The sequence below is a fragment of the Urtica dioica genome, chromosome 4 (genome assembly GCF_054948205.1).
Source record: "Urtica dioica subsp. dioica isolate 48M chromosome 4, U.dioica_male_clone48M_v1_H2, whole genome shotgun sequence".
NCBI lineage: Eukaryota > Viridiplantae > Streptophyta > Magnoliopsida > Rosales > Urticaceae > Urtica > Urtica dioica.
The window spans coordinates 31,009,837-31,024,032 of record NC_142759.1 but is presented as its reverse complement, the minus strand read 5'-3'; positions in this window follow the sequence as shown (position 1 = coordinate 31,024,032).

Below are 14,196 nucleotides of genomic sequence, written 5' to 3'. Positions count from 1 at the left end.
AAAGAAAAGAAGCGTGAACTTGTGGGCAAGTGCCACTACTGCAATACTGAAGGCCATTGGAAAAGGAACTGTCTTTTGTACATAGCCGAGCTTGAAAAGAACAAGAAGATTGCTGGTATGGTACCTTAAATTCATGATATCCTAAAATTGTTTTTGAGGATAATTATTCATGAACATACTTCTTTTCTTGTTGCAGAATAGATCTGGAGGAACACGATGGTGTTGGTAAGCTTGCTGAGCAATGTCGGATTCATGTCCGAATTATTGAGAAGCTCATGCTCCAGCTCAAGATCTAAAATTTCCCGCTAGTTTTATTACTTTCATTTTTGGATTGATTTTTTGAACATGAGAGCTGTGTCACAAATAAACCGAGGTTTTCTGGACTGTAATCTTTTATGACTATTCCAGATAGGATGATCTTTTCTTTCTTTATGTTTTATTACATTATTTATGAACATATGAATATGTCATTAAATATTTCTCTACTCATTTATGAATTGCCTTATATTGCCTTTATGATATTTGAATATGCATAAATGCATAAGCCTTAATTGAGTAGAATATGAAGGACCGTGTTTTTGTTCATTAACTATATTGGTGCACAAAATTATATTATCCAAGTTAAATAATCTTTGTTAGAATTTTAATTAGCTTTTATTGCTTTGTTAAAATTGCTCTTATAAATGTGTTTTATGAAATAATAAGAACTATTTAGAACGCTGGTAATGTCTAAATAATTATCTCACATCGACAAATGATTTGTGTGATTAAGAGATAATAAGATAACACAACTTTAAAGTTAGTGTTGATGATACAATGATTGAGTGGGAGGATCTTTATAAGAACCTAGGCACTCTAGTTCAATAACTAAGTGGGAGCTTCCTTGAATGGAACCTAGTCACGATAATTGATTAAGTTGGAGTATCCTTTATTGGATCCTAGTCACTAGAATCATATTATTGAGTGGGAGCATCCTTTAGAGGATTCTAGCCACGATTGTTCATAAGATTAAATGGGAGCATCTTTAAAAGAATCTCACTATTATTGAACAATATAATGAAAGCAATGTCCTTCAGAGGACTTTTACCATCATTTATGATGGAATCCTTTAAAATGGATTAATATTGCTATCATGACAATAATATGAATGGAAGTGTAATTAATTATTGACTTGTTGTTGTCGGTCGTTTTCGGAAAACCCGGAGCGCCGAGAAGACGCGCTGCTCAAGGGGCCGATGGTCAGGCCGGAGGTCTTGAAGAGCGGCAAGCCTCCCCTCACAAGTCGTCGGCAAGCCCTCGCGCCGAGACTCTCAATCCTTCAAGTCAAGCTTCGCTCCTCGAGTCGACTCGTTCTCCTCAAGTCGAGCCTCGTTCCTCGGACGAAACCGAGGGATATTCTCTTCGAGTCGAGCCTCGGGTTGTTCTCCTCAGGTCGAGCATCGCTCCTCGAGTCGAGCCTCGAGTCACGCTCCTTGAATCAAATCCCACTCGTCGAATAGATACTTTCATATTTCGCACGACAAACGCGATATCCGAAGCCCAAAACGGCCCAACGGGCCCGATAGAGCAAAGGACGCAAAGGCCCACGAAAATGCAGCCAGGCGCGCGCCGCGCCCAGTGCGCCGCGCGTCGCGCCTGGCTGAGGTCGCGCCGCGTGCCCCTAGTCCCACATGGACGAGAAAGGGACCTCCTAAGACCCTCAAACACCTATAAATACCACCTCCCACTAAAGGGGAAGCAATCCCATAATTTCCTATCGATACGCTCGAATTCTCGCCCTCCTCTGCTTCTCTGGATGCCATCTCTGGCCTGAAGCGCTTCTACAAGTTTCTCTCGTTCTCAGAGGTTCTGAAAGCACTCTCGGGATCTCCCGGACGTCGCTACCTCTGATCGAACGCCGAAGCTAGTGCCCAGGCACGCTCCTAGGGTTCTCCACTGAGAATCCCCTACACGTCTAACACACTAGACGTGTCCGCGATCTCCGAAGTTCTGAGACATCGCCGAGGACTCCTCCGTGCTCCGTCTCCTTTGTCGAGAACGCCTCGCCTCCAGGCTCCGCGCCTCATTCTGCGTTACACACGCCCTGAACTACGTTCTGACCTGATCCCACACACGGGTACGTAGGCAGCCTATACACGAATGGCACGGTCACTCCTCCTCCTCACCCCTCCCCTCCTCTGAGAGGTGGGTTGATCGAAGAAAACCTAGCTTGAGACTTTCGAATTCACACTTTTGGCCCGGGTGAGATCACTTGGTCCGGCCTTGGATCGAACCGCCCGAGGTAGATAATCGTTGTTCATTTTCGTGTGACAACATGCCATAAATAATCAATAAATAAGTGGGAGCATCTTTAATTAGAATCTTGCCGCTATTGAACGAAATTAAGATAGCTTAATCCTTAAGATGATTATATGCATCATTCATGATGAGATTCTTAATTGAATCTAATAAGCTATTAAATCGTACGATAAATGGAAGTAGTTAGGTAATGAAAGAATTGATCTTTATTAGTAAAGATCAAACTAACTTGTCTTAAGTCATTAAACCCTAATTTAGTAGATCAATCTGTCAAGCTATTAGCTTGAAGGATTTGAGAAATCTATAAATTGAACAATGAATGTGCTCGAGCCTTAACCAAGTGGAATGGTAATTGAGGGATTGAGCCCTTGAGAAGAGACATTGGCAATGATGTTGCTCTTCTCTCTGATACCACGAACCAGTTCATATGGGATCTTATTTCAAATAAGATGAACTGTCCTTTGAGGAGAAAATTCTGTTGACTTGTTGACATTGGATCTAAGTAGTTAGGTACTACTAAACCTTTTATAATTAAAAGGTAGATTTAAAAAAAAAAACTACTAATCATGATTGCTCATGGATTTTTTTGTTATAATCGATATTCTTGGAATGATCGATAAGTGTTATTTTTATACATGTGTCATTGAGATAGTTATTACCATTGGTAATAGACTTAATGATGACACGATTGACTGAACTAAAACAATTTCTGAAACTTGTGTCGGTGGATCGAGCTCGCATCAGACACGAACAATCGCTCTGATGCGACTCGTTTGAGATGATTCCACCATATAACCATATTAATGCGGAAAAATAATTAATTACGCTGATCATAAGCTAATTAAATTATGGTTATAATTAACAAGATCTAGTTATGTTTAATTAATTTAATTCACGAGAGCATATTTATCAAGCAACCGATTTGAACGAAAAACGAATACTTACATTGATTTTCGGTTCAGCTACAGAACGCTCCTAAACCAATCGCGTACTCCTTGCGTCGTCTTGATGAAGGACTCGAGGATGACACCTTAGTCTTCCGAAACATAATCTCCGAGACGAATAAGAAAGATGAGTGGGCACAGTCTTTATCTCACTAGATCACGAAACTAGGTGTTTCGAGATCTCTCTCTTATTTTACTAAGAATGGAAACGAATTTCCAAGGGGAGGGAGAGAAAATTTCGCATGGCCAAGGGAGAGCCACGGAATTATTAGGTCAAAATCCTTTATTTTTGCTTTCTCATGAACCCCTATTTAATGTAGTAAAAGGAGATATTCATGGAATCTTCCAGAATATATTATTTCCTTTTATTGTGTTCACACAAGAGGATTTAATCTAGGCCCTTGGATCTCAACAAGTGAATCCTACTTTTTCTCTCATCCACCAGATTTAATATATATGGGATATTATTCTCTATTTAAATAGAGAATATATTATTTAGTGAGAGAATAAATGAGAATATATTATTTCCCTTTAAATATATTCTCATATATTCTCCTAAATACTTTCCTTTATATAAGGAGAAAATATAGGACAATATCTTATATTATTCTCTCTCCTCTATTTAAACAACTAAAGAGAAAATATTGGTAAATACCAATATTGAAAAAAATCGAATTTTAGGCACACGGCCAAGGGGGATTTGCGCAACTCCTATGCCGAAATTCCCAAATCCGATTTTCATATTTTGTGCAAGGCCCAATTGCTTAAAAACCAATTAATCATTTATTTACTTGGTCCAACAATAAACAAATAATTAATAATTGTTTATTTACTTGATCAAATAATAAATAAACAATTCTACCATAAATATTTATTTAATTCTGCGAATACCCGTTTTCCAGAATTAATGCTGTCAATCACAATTACAGCAAGTGAGATTAATAATGATAAACATTATTATACGAAAGTTCTTATCCGCCTTTATCAGAGCCGAATCGGGGACTATGCACCTAGTAATAGAAGCTTAACAAATCCGATGAAAAAGACGAAATAGTCCTTTCTCTTTTTCCATCGATTCGTTTAATCTTGGTCAAATACTCCACCTTGTAAGCCAAGACTGAACTCTCCTTTACACTAGAATTATATTTACTCATCGTGACGAGTGTCCACTGATATAGTCAGTTCGTGATCAAGATCCTCCAGGTTCAACCCATGTCAAGAGAAGTCAATTTTTCCGTTATACTTCTCTTGATACATATCAGCCCTAAGCATTGTTGCTTCCCCAGCGAAAGATTCTTTCGAACGTTACTTACTTCGAAAGTGCTAGCAATCTATCGGTTATGGAATCAACCCTTAGGTGAGAGAACATTAACCTTCTTTCAGGAATGCTGTATTCCGTATCTGTAAATCATTTCCCACTCGAATTATGCTCTGAGAAAACTCCCAAGACATAAGCTGTGATTAGCATGAATAGCCTTTTAGCGAATGAGTCAAAGAGCTCAGTAACATAACCCAGTGTCCATGATCACTTCAGGATTTAGATCAAGTCTCACTGTGACCATCATAGTGACCTCGGTTAGTGTGTCGTAACGGTCCTTAAACGACACATCTACACCAAGACCTGTCCAAGTCGTACACTTACCACAAGTGTAGAATGCTCCCATATAGTGATCAGCCTTCACCTATGTGTTCCACATATATGACTTTAGATATAGCTTTCGAGGCGTATATCAGTCATCGACCTCGTTTTAGCTCACCGCCCGAACTCAGGTGCCCAGCACGTGACTCAGTTTAATACGGAGGCTATGGAAGATAGTTGTTATTGATTCTAATTGTTTAGAACTCAACCCACTAATCATATAATGCTAATAAAGTAATCTTATTATCGAATTTAGTAATCATTTATTCATTATCTTCAAGTGGGCAATATTATTCCTAACAACTTGAGGTTTAGAAACGACAAGCTCGTTCCATAAATGTCTCAAACATGCTTATTGTGATAAGGTATGAGCTCAAAGTTGAGGCTAAGGACATTGTCAATAAAAGGACTATAAATTAGCCCTTTTGACAACGTCAAATTTCTGAGAATACTAACGAGTGTTGTATACACTGTGATATTCTGGAAATAGTGAGATACGTAATTAGTTAATTGTAAATCCTTAAAATCATGTATATTGAATATGACTTGACTAACAAGGATGCATAATAAATAACCAAGTAATGGGAAAAGTCAATAAATTTCTTATTGAAACATATTTATTCACACTATGATTAGGGGTGATGAGATCTAAGCATGAAACGATGAAAATTGTTGAACGCACCAATAGATGTACACCAACGAATGGGGTAACTTCATATCTTTAGATATAAAATCTGGTGTATAGTCTAAAGCATGCAAAGTGTTAAAGTGTTCTAAAGTAAATTGATTCACTGAGAACGATATGACTTGATCTTAAGAGGTAAGTCAAGAACACTTGCATGTTAGCATGGACTGTGGATATATATTTGGGATGTAAGTCAAATCGACATAATTTGTGGGGTATGATAAAATTGAGAATCCATGGGAATCTCAATCCTTGGTCAAAACTTCTGAAACTATCTCTACGATGGCTACGAATAAATTGGCTCATGGTAACTTATCTTCTCTGGTCAAAGTGGGAGATTGTTAGGAATATTGCCCACTAGAAGATGATGATTACTAAATAAGATAAGAAGTTACACTATTAGCATCATATGATTAGTGGGTTGAGGTCTGATAACATTCAGAATCAATAAAAAAAATTTATCATATATAGTCTCCGTATCAAACTAAATCGCATGCTGGACATCTGAGATCGGGCGGTAAACTAAAACTTGGTCGATGACTGATATGCATCTGGAAAGCATTATCTAAAGTCACATATGTGGAACATGAGTGAGGGTTGATCACTCAGTGGGAGCATTATACACTTGCAAAAGGTGTATGATCTGGACAGACTTTGGTTTGGATAGATGCGTCATTTAAGGACCGTTACGATGCACTAGCCAATGCCACTAATGATGGTCACAGTGACGCTTGATCTAATATTATGAAGTAATCATGGACTTCTAGATCATGTTACCGGCTTCTTTGAATCACCACGTTAAAGGCTAGTAAGATGCTGATCAAATAGGTGTATTAGAAAGTCGGGACATGACTGTAGAAGAAAGTGTTTTACAGATACGGAATCCAGCATTCCTGAAAGAAGGTAAATGTTATCTCACCTAAGGGTTGATTCCAGAACCGATTGATTGTGCAAACTTCCGAAGTTGGCTTACGTTCGGTTGAATCTTTGGCTTGGGAAGCAACAATGCTTAGGGCTTATATGTAACAAGAAATGTATAACCGAATAAATTGACCTATCTCGATACGGGTAGAACCTGGAGGGTCATGATCACGTACTGACTAAATCAGTGGACACTCGTTACGATGAGTAAATATAATTCTAGTATTAAATAAGGCTTCAATCTTGGATTACATGGTGGAGTATTGAAAGAGACTAGACAATTCGATTTGAAAAGAGAAATGAATATTTTATCTTTTATCGAGATTTGTTAATCTTCTACTACTAGGTCCATCATCCCCGATTCGGCCTCGATAAAGGCGGATAAGAAAGTTAATATAATAATATATTTTATTATTATAATCTCACTTGATGTAATAGTGATTGACAACATTAATTCCAAAAAAAAGTATTTTGGGAATTAAATAAATAATTATGGCAATGCAGTTTATTTATTGCTAGATCAAGTAAATAAACTTTATATTTATTGTTGGACAAGTAAATATGTGTTAGATGGGTTTAAAGCTATTGGGCCTTGAAAAATAAAAAATTTGGGTCTCCCTACCTTGGTATAGGAGATTTTTGTACTGGTTGAAGAACCAATATTTTTTCTATTTTTTATGTTCCTAAATTAAAGGAGAAAATATAGGAAATATGATTGTCCTATATTCTCTCCTAATATTTAGGCTAAATATTAGGAGAATATTTAGTAGAATATTTAGGAGAATATATTTTCCTATATTTTCTCAACAACAAATATTTATACTGTTGTGTAAAATAAAATCATAGATACTGATCTGACGGATGAAAGGAAAAATAGGATTCACTTGTTGAGATCCAAGGGATGAGATTTATTCCACTAGTGTGCACAAAATAAAAAGAAATAATATTTTCTAGAATATTCTGGAATATTCTATAAGATACCTTTTGAACTGCTATAAATAGATGGCTGATGAGAAGCAAATTTTAACCTAATTTGGTCACAAATTTCGTGGCCTCCTATGCCTAGGGTGTACCGACTTTTTGCTTCATCTCCCTGCCCTCGAAATTGCTTCAATTCCATTCTTAAAAATAAGAGAGAAAGATCGGAAACACCTCGTTTCCAGATCTAGTGAGATACAACGTTGCCCACTCATTTGTCTTATCTTCCTCGGAGATTACGCTTCGGAAGACTTTGGTGTCATCACATCGAGTCCTTGTAGGAAGAGTTCCAGATCTGATCGTGTGGAGGCTTGTACGTTCAAGACGAAGAGAGGTTGTGTAAGCTTTTGGTTCGTGAGCCAAAAACTGTAAGTTTTCTTAAACTCGTCTTTCTCATCGGTCGTTTGACATATTGCTTGCTCTCATTAAATAACGTAGATCTAGATCTTGTATAAATAATCATGTTTTAATTAGCTCTTGTTAGCGTAATTTCATTGCTTCCGTTGCATCATAGTTGTTTTCTGGTGTCGTTTAATCGATTAAATCACCAACAATGTCCATGGAGACTATGAACTTTCTGGAAATGGGTTCATAGCATTTGTAACACTTTTTTGTTGGGGAGTACCCAAGGAAGATACATTTAAGAGATTTTGGATCTAGTTTCCCTTGAGTGTATGAGTGGGTGAATATGACGCAACCGTACACTTTTCGGGTAATGTGGAGATGAGACGGGTTAGGGGATATGTGTGACGGAGAACCTGATCTGGAATTTTGTAGTTGAGGACACGCGATGGCATACGATTTATGAGGTAGGTGGTTGTGAGGACTGCTTCTCCCCAGAAATGATGAGACGGGTTAGGGGATATGTGTGACAGAGAACCTAATCTGGAATTTTGTAGTTGAGGACACGCGATGGCATACGATTTATGAGGTAGGTGGCTGTGAGGACTACTTCTCCCTGGAAATGAGATGGAACGTTGGAGGAAAACATGATTGCCAGAGCGACCTCGAGGAGATGCCGGTTTTTTCTCTCCGCTACTCCATTTTGTTGTGGGGTATACACACACGAGCTAGAGCGGATTATGCCTTGACTTCTAAAGAAGGAGCCAAGCTCGGAGTTAAAATAATCTCGGGCATTATCTGTATGGACGGTCTGGATAGTTGTGTCGAATTGAGTTTGGATAATTTTGTGGAAGGTTTTGAACAATTCGGTTGTTTCTGACTTGTGTTTCATCATGTATACCCAACTCAATCTCGTATGATCATCAACAAAGAGGACAAACCATCGAGCTCCAATGATATTTGTAACTTTAGAGGGGCCCCATATATCATTGTGAATAGTTGAGAAAGGACGGGATGGTTTGTATGAATTGGGATGATACGAACTACGAGAATGTTTAGCGAACTCACACATATCACACTGAATGGAATTGACATTTTATTAAGGAATAATGAAGGAAAAAGTCTTTTGAGATACATGAAATTTGGATGTCCTAATCTACAGTGATTAAGCATGATCTCTTTGTGTTGAGGTGATGATTGAACCATCTTGCATTGGAGGGGGAAATCGGATAGGTTTGGCTTGAGGATATAGAGTCCGGTGCTCAGCTCGGCATTACCAATCTGTCTCCCAATGACCCGTTCCTGAAACACACATGAACATTCATCAAAAATAGTTCGGCATTTGTTATCTTTGTTGATATTGTGTACATATAGGAGATTGCAGCGAAGTTGAGGAACAAAGAATACGGACTCTAACCTCAAGGATTTCGATATGACCACGGTTCCAATACTATAACCTCGGTTTCTGATCTGTTGGCAATGGTGACTGATATGCCTTTATCACACATAACGTCATTCATGAATAGACTTCGATTACCGATCATATGGTTTGAAGCACCGGAGTCGACAATCCAAGCTGAAAGATTTTCCACGCTTACATGAAGGGCTCTATGGGAGTTACCTAGAGGGCCAATGCCAGAGCTTTCACCACCAAGCTGAACTTGTTGGATAAGTGTCTGAAGCATGGTGAGCTGGTCGTTGCTAAATGGAGAGAAGTCCAAGGTCGAAGTTGATGCAGCAGACGAGGTGGATACCAAATTTCTGGTTAAGCTCGGATCTTTGGTGTCATGACTTGACTTCGGATTTGGCGGTCTCCCATGAATTTTCCAGCACGACTCTCAGACATGACCAAGTCGTCGGTAGTGATCGCAGTAGGGTCGAGCTTTGCGAGGTCTCTCTGTCTAGACGCGAGCTGTCAGGCTTTCATCACACAAAGTGAAGGCTCGCGTGAGTTTGACTTCCTCCAAGCATGTGTTGTCGCAGTTTTTCGGACAACGATTTAGGAGTCAAAGGCAGTTAGACCCAAGGCCGGACCAAGTGGTCTCGTCTTGACTCGAGCGTGTCGGACTTGATATCTCAAGTCGTCCCTTAGCCGTGGTAGAAGTTCACCTCGTCTCAGTACCTGGAAAGCAATAGAGAATATGTGAACTACAAAGGGGAAACAGAGGGGTTGCCTCTGTTTACCTCTCCGACGCTCAACATTAGTAGGATTGAGGTGGTTTGTAGAGGGTTTAAGTGTTTAGGGGCCGAGACTTGAGAGAAACGAGCGAGGTACGAGTTCGACAGCGTTTCAGTACTCAAGAATCGATTACCTGGACCGGGGCGGGGGGGGGGGGGACCCCGGCATTTATAGGTGACCGAGGGGCATTTTGGGCATCCCCTTGGTCGAAGGCCGGCCCTGGGTCGGCCGTGGAGCCGAAGGCCGACCCTGGGTCGTCCATGGAGTTGAAGGCCGGCCCTGGGTCGGCCATGGAGCCGGAGACCGACCCTGGGTCGTCCATGGAGCCGAAGGCCGGCCCTGGGTCGGCCATGGAGCCGAAGGCCGACCCTGGGTCGTCCATGGAGCTGAAGGCCGGCCCTAGGTCGGCCATGGAGCCGGAGGCCGACCCTGGATCGTCCATGGAGCTGAAGGCCGGCCCTGGGTCGGCCATGGAGCCGAAGGCCGACCCTGGGTCGTCCATGGAGCCAAAGGCCGACCCTGGGTCGTCCATGGAGCCGAAGGCCGACCCTTGGTCGTCCATGGAGCCGAAGGCCGAACTCATGAGGCCGGAGGTCGGCCATGGAGCTGGAGGCCGAGCTCATGAGGCCGGAGGTCGGCCGTGGAGCCGAAGGCCGAGCTCATGAGGCCGGAGGTCGGCCATGGAGCCGAAGGCCGAGCTCATGAGGCCGGAGGTCGGCCATGGAGCTGGAGGTCGAGCTCGTGAGGCCGGAGGTCGGCCATGGAGCTGGAGGTCGAGCTCGTGAGGCCGGAGGTCGGCCATGGAGCTGGAGGCCGAGCTCATGAGGCCGGAGGTCGGCCATGGAGCTAGAGGCCGAGCTCATGAGGCCGGAGGTCGGGCATGGAGCCGAAGGCCGAACTCATGAGGCCGGAGGTCGGCCATGGAGCTGGAGGCCGAGCTCGTGAGGCCGGAGGTCGGTCATGGAGCTGGAGGCCGAGCTCATGAGGCCGGAGGTCGGCCATGGAGCTGGAGGCCGAGCTCATGAGGCCGGAGGTCCGCCATGGAGCCGAAGGCCGACCCTGGGTCGTCCATGGAGCCGAAGGCCGGCCCTGGGTCGGCCATGGAGCCGAAGGCCGGCCCTGGGTCGGTCGGGAGTCGGGGGAGTCCCGGGGGGGGGGGGGGTCGCTATCGCGGCCGTCGTTGCTCTACCGGGCCGAGATGGACAGGTAACATTAGCCCCCCGAGTTTATCATTGAGTGTAAGTCGCGTGGTAAACTCAAAGTCTACCGTCGGCCCACCAGAGAAGCCCGTCGCCCAAAGGTATGTTCCGACGTCTTTTAATATTATTATTATTTTTTGTCGATCGCTTTAGTCTCGTTATTCGTGCCCATGGACCCCATCGACCACTTATCGGGGGGTGGGACCATTGAAGACGACTTGCTTCATTTGTTTGGGGACAACCACGTAGACTTAGACAATTTTTGGGCCCAAATTTTGCCTCCCCCAACGTTCTTCGAAACACGACGTACGTCGAACTCGAACAACGCGGCTGAGATGACCGGGGAAGATCTCTCTTTGGTGGAGGCGTGGCTGACCGGCGAGGGAGAGGACGCGCGTGCCGGAGACGGCCAGCGTCGGCCGACGGACGCCGGGGATGGCCCGCGCGTCGGAGGAGGCGCCTTGGCCCGGGGCGGCGCCGGCGATGCTGGAGGTGTCGGGGAAGACCTACCCAAGCCAGGGAACGACGCCCAACCACCCACAGGCGGCCCGGACGCCGCGCGCGTGACGGAGGAAGCCGCGCTGGGAGCGGTCGGCGCTGGAGGAGACGCGCCGGAGGGGGACGACGCCGGGGAGGACGCCTTGCCCAGGGGCGGCGCGTTCTGGGCGGACCCCAGCGCCGGGGGAGCCCCCACCCGACTGGGCAGGGCCGTTCGGGTAGTCACCAGGTGCGCCGGTGCGGAGGAACGCCCGGGATGCGCGAGTGAGCCCGGGGCGGCCGCGCACGGCGAAGCCAACGTCGAGAAAGGCGCGCCGACCGGTGTCGACGCCAACTGGGCCGGTCCCGACGTGGGGGAGGCCTTGGCTCGGCTGGGTGAGGCCGCCGGGCGGCCTGCAGATCGCGCCTAGGAGGAGAGCCCCACGGGCCTGGCCGCGCCGGCGATGTCGCGCGCCGCCGGAGGATTGCCGATGCCAGGCGACGCCGCCCGGGGAGGGGCCGACACCGGGCAAGAGGCGGCCCGGCCAGGTGGCGCCGGCCAAGGGGTAGCGGCCTGCCCAGCCCTTGGGCAAACCCTAGGCCCTATCGGGCCGGGCCCGTGCGTGGAGGACCCGCCCAGCTAGGAGGTGGGCTGGGTCCTTGGGCTGGATGTGCGCACAGGAGGGAACACGACCGGCCACGGGCTGGGCCGGCCTGACGGCGGCGGCCCAACCGGCCGGCAACCAGGCGCGCGCTCGGGCGACCATGCCGAGGTCGAGAGGGACAGCCCGGCTCGAGTGGGCGGCCGTGAGGGTGTCGCCCCCTGCTCGAGCAAACGCTCCAGACGCCGATCGCTCGAGCGACTCGTCGAGCCGTCACGCTACACCTACGGCGACACTTTCTTTAACCGCGCAAGAGGAGATGCGGGCCTTGACCTTCCCTACTGGAGAATCGGTCATACGTGGCGACCTTGACTGCTCGGGCGTCGATGTCCCGAGTTCGCCCTCGATCCTCAGCTTCACGAGCATGAGGAAGCGCTACAACATCCCGGAGTTCGTGTCGATTCTACGCCGTTGTCCGATGACCTTCCGACTCGCCCGCGAAAGGGGTTCGCCGCGATCCACGAGGCGAGTCTTCGCGGAGGATTGAGGTTGCCCTTCCAGCCGGTCATCCAGGAGTTGCTGGTTCGGTTAGGGGTACACGCTTCGCAGATGTCTCCGTTCTTTTATCGAGTGGTCGCGGCGTGCCATATGATGCTCTATCGAGCGAAGAAAAGGGCCGGTACCGCGGACGACATTCAGGATCTCATATCGGTGCGAGGGGTCCCCGGGAGGCCGGGGTCCTACCTAGTCTCCCATCGGAAGCGCCTAGCCATCGTCACCAGGGTCGCCTCGAAGCATAGGTACCCTTGGGTGTGGGTGTCCGAGTCGGCTTTCGGGGTTGCGCCCCTCGCGTTTGGTCCCGCGGCCGATTTTCCACCGGTATGCGACGTCGAGGACTCCGAGCTCGACACGGTGATCAGGGCGGTCCCGAAGTCGAGACGGCAAGGATCACTCTTCGAGTCCCCAGAACTGATGGCGGGGACTGGGTGGTTCGTGCCTGGAGACGATGCTCCTCCGTGCCTGGGTCTCGGGGCGGAGGTTGCGGAGGACCCTCAATCAGAGGCGGGGGGTTCGTCCGCCCCTCCCCCCGACGTGGGGGGTACTAGCCATACTTATGTTTCCGCGTTGTTGCACGTTTCGTTGTATTTATGCTTATCGTTTGCGTTCTAACTTATTGTCGTTTCTTTCTCATTTTCAGATACCATGACCCGATGACACCGACCGCGCACACAAGTGCCGAGAGCGGCACCTACCGTCGAAGCTATGACCACGGCTCGTCCCCAAGCTGAGGTTGGCCACCGGGGGTCGCCACCGCGGGCGAGGAACGAGGCGATCTCTTCAAACAAGCGACCGTCGTCGTCGACTTCCTTCGGATCACCCTCTGGCCACAAGCGCGCCCACACATCGACGGCGCCGGACAGCATGGACTCGATGCTCCTAGCGGAGGCGGCAGAGCTGAGGGACCAGTGCTCTCGAGGGATCCTCGAAACCCCTCTGCGGGATTTCAAGTGTCTCTTGACGATGAGTGACCTCGAGCATTTCCAGAACGGGATCGGAGACGCCCGAAAGGTACGACTCGTTAGCTTGTTTCGTGTGTAATTATTATGCTCATTCCGGTCATACGTATGTCTCTCGTTTCCACAGATGCTTGCATGCCAAGAGCGAAGCGACCGCATTCTCCGGGATCTGCTACGGCGCATGCAGATCATGGAGAGAGACAAGGAGAGCACGGCGGCCGCCCATGCTGCCGCTCTAGCGGGAGTCCGTACCGCTCGAGAGTTTCAAGCACTCGAGGAGGAACTGAAGCGAGCTCGCGAGGAGTCGGCGGCCGAGAAGTCGCTCTACGTGGCAGAGCAGGCATCCTGAGAGAAGGCGGAGCAGGTGGCTGACACCTTCTTAGGGGAGATGAAGAAACTCCAGGGGGCGCTCTCG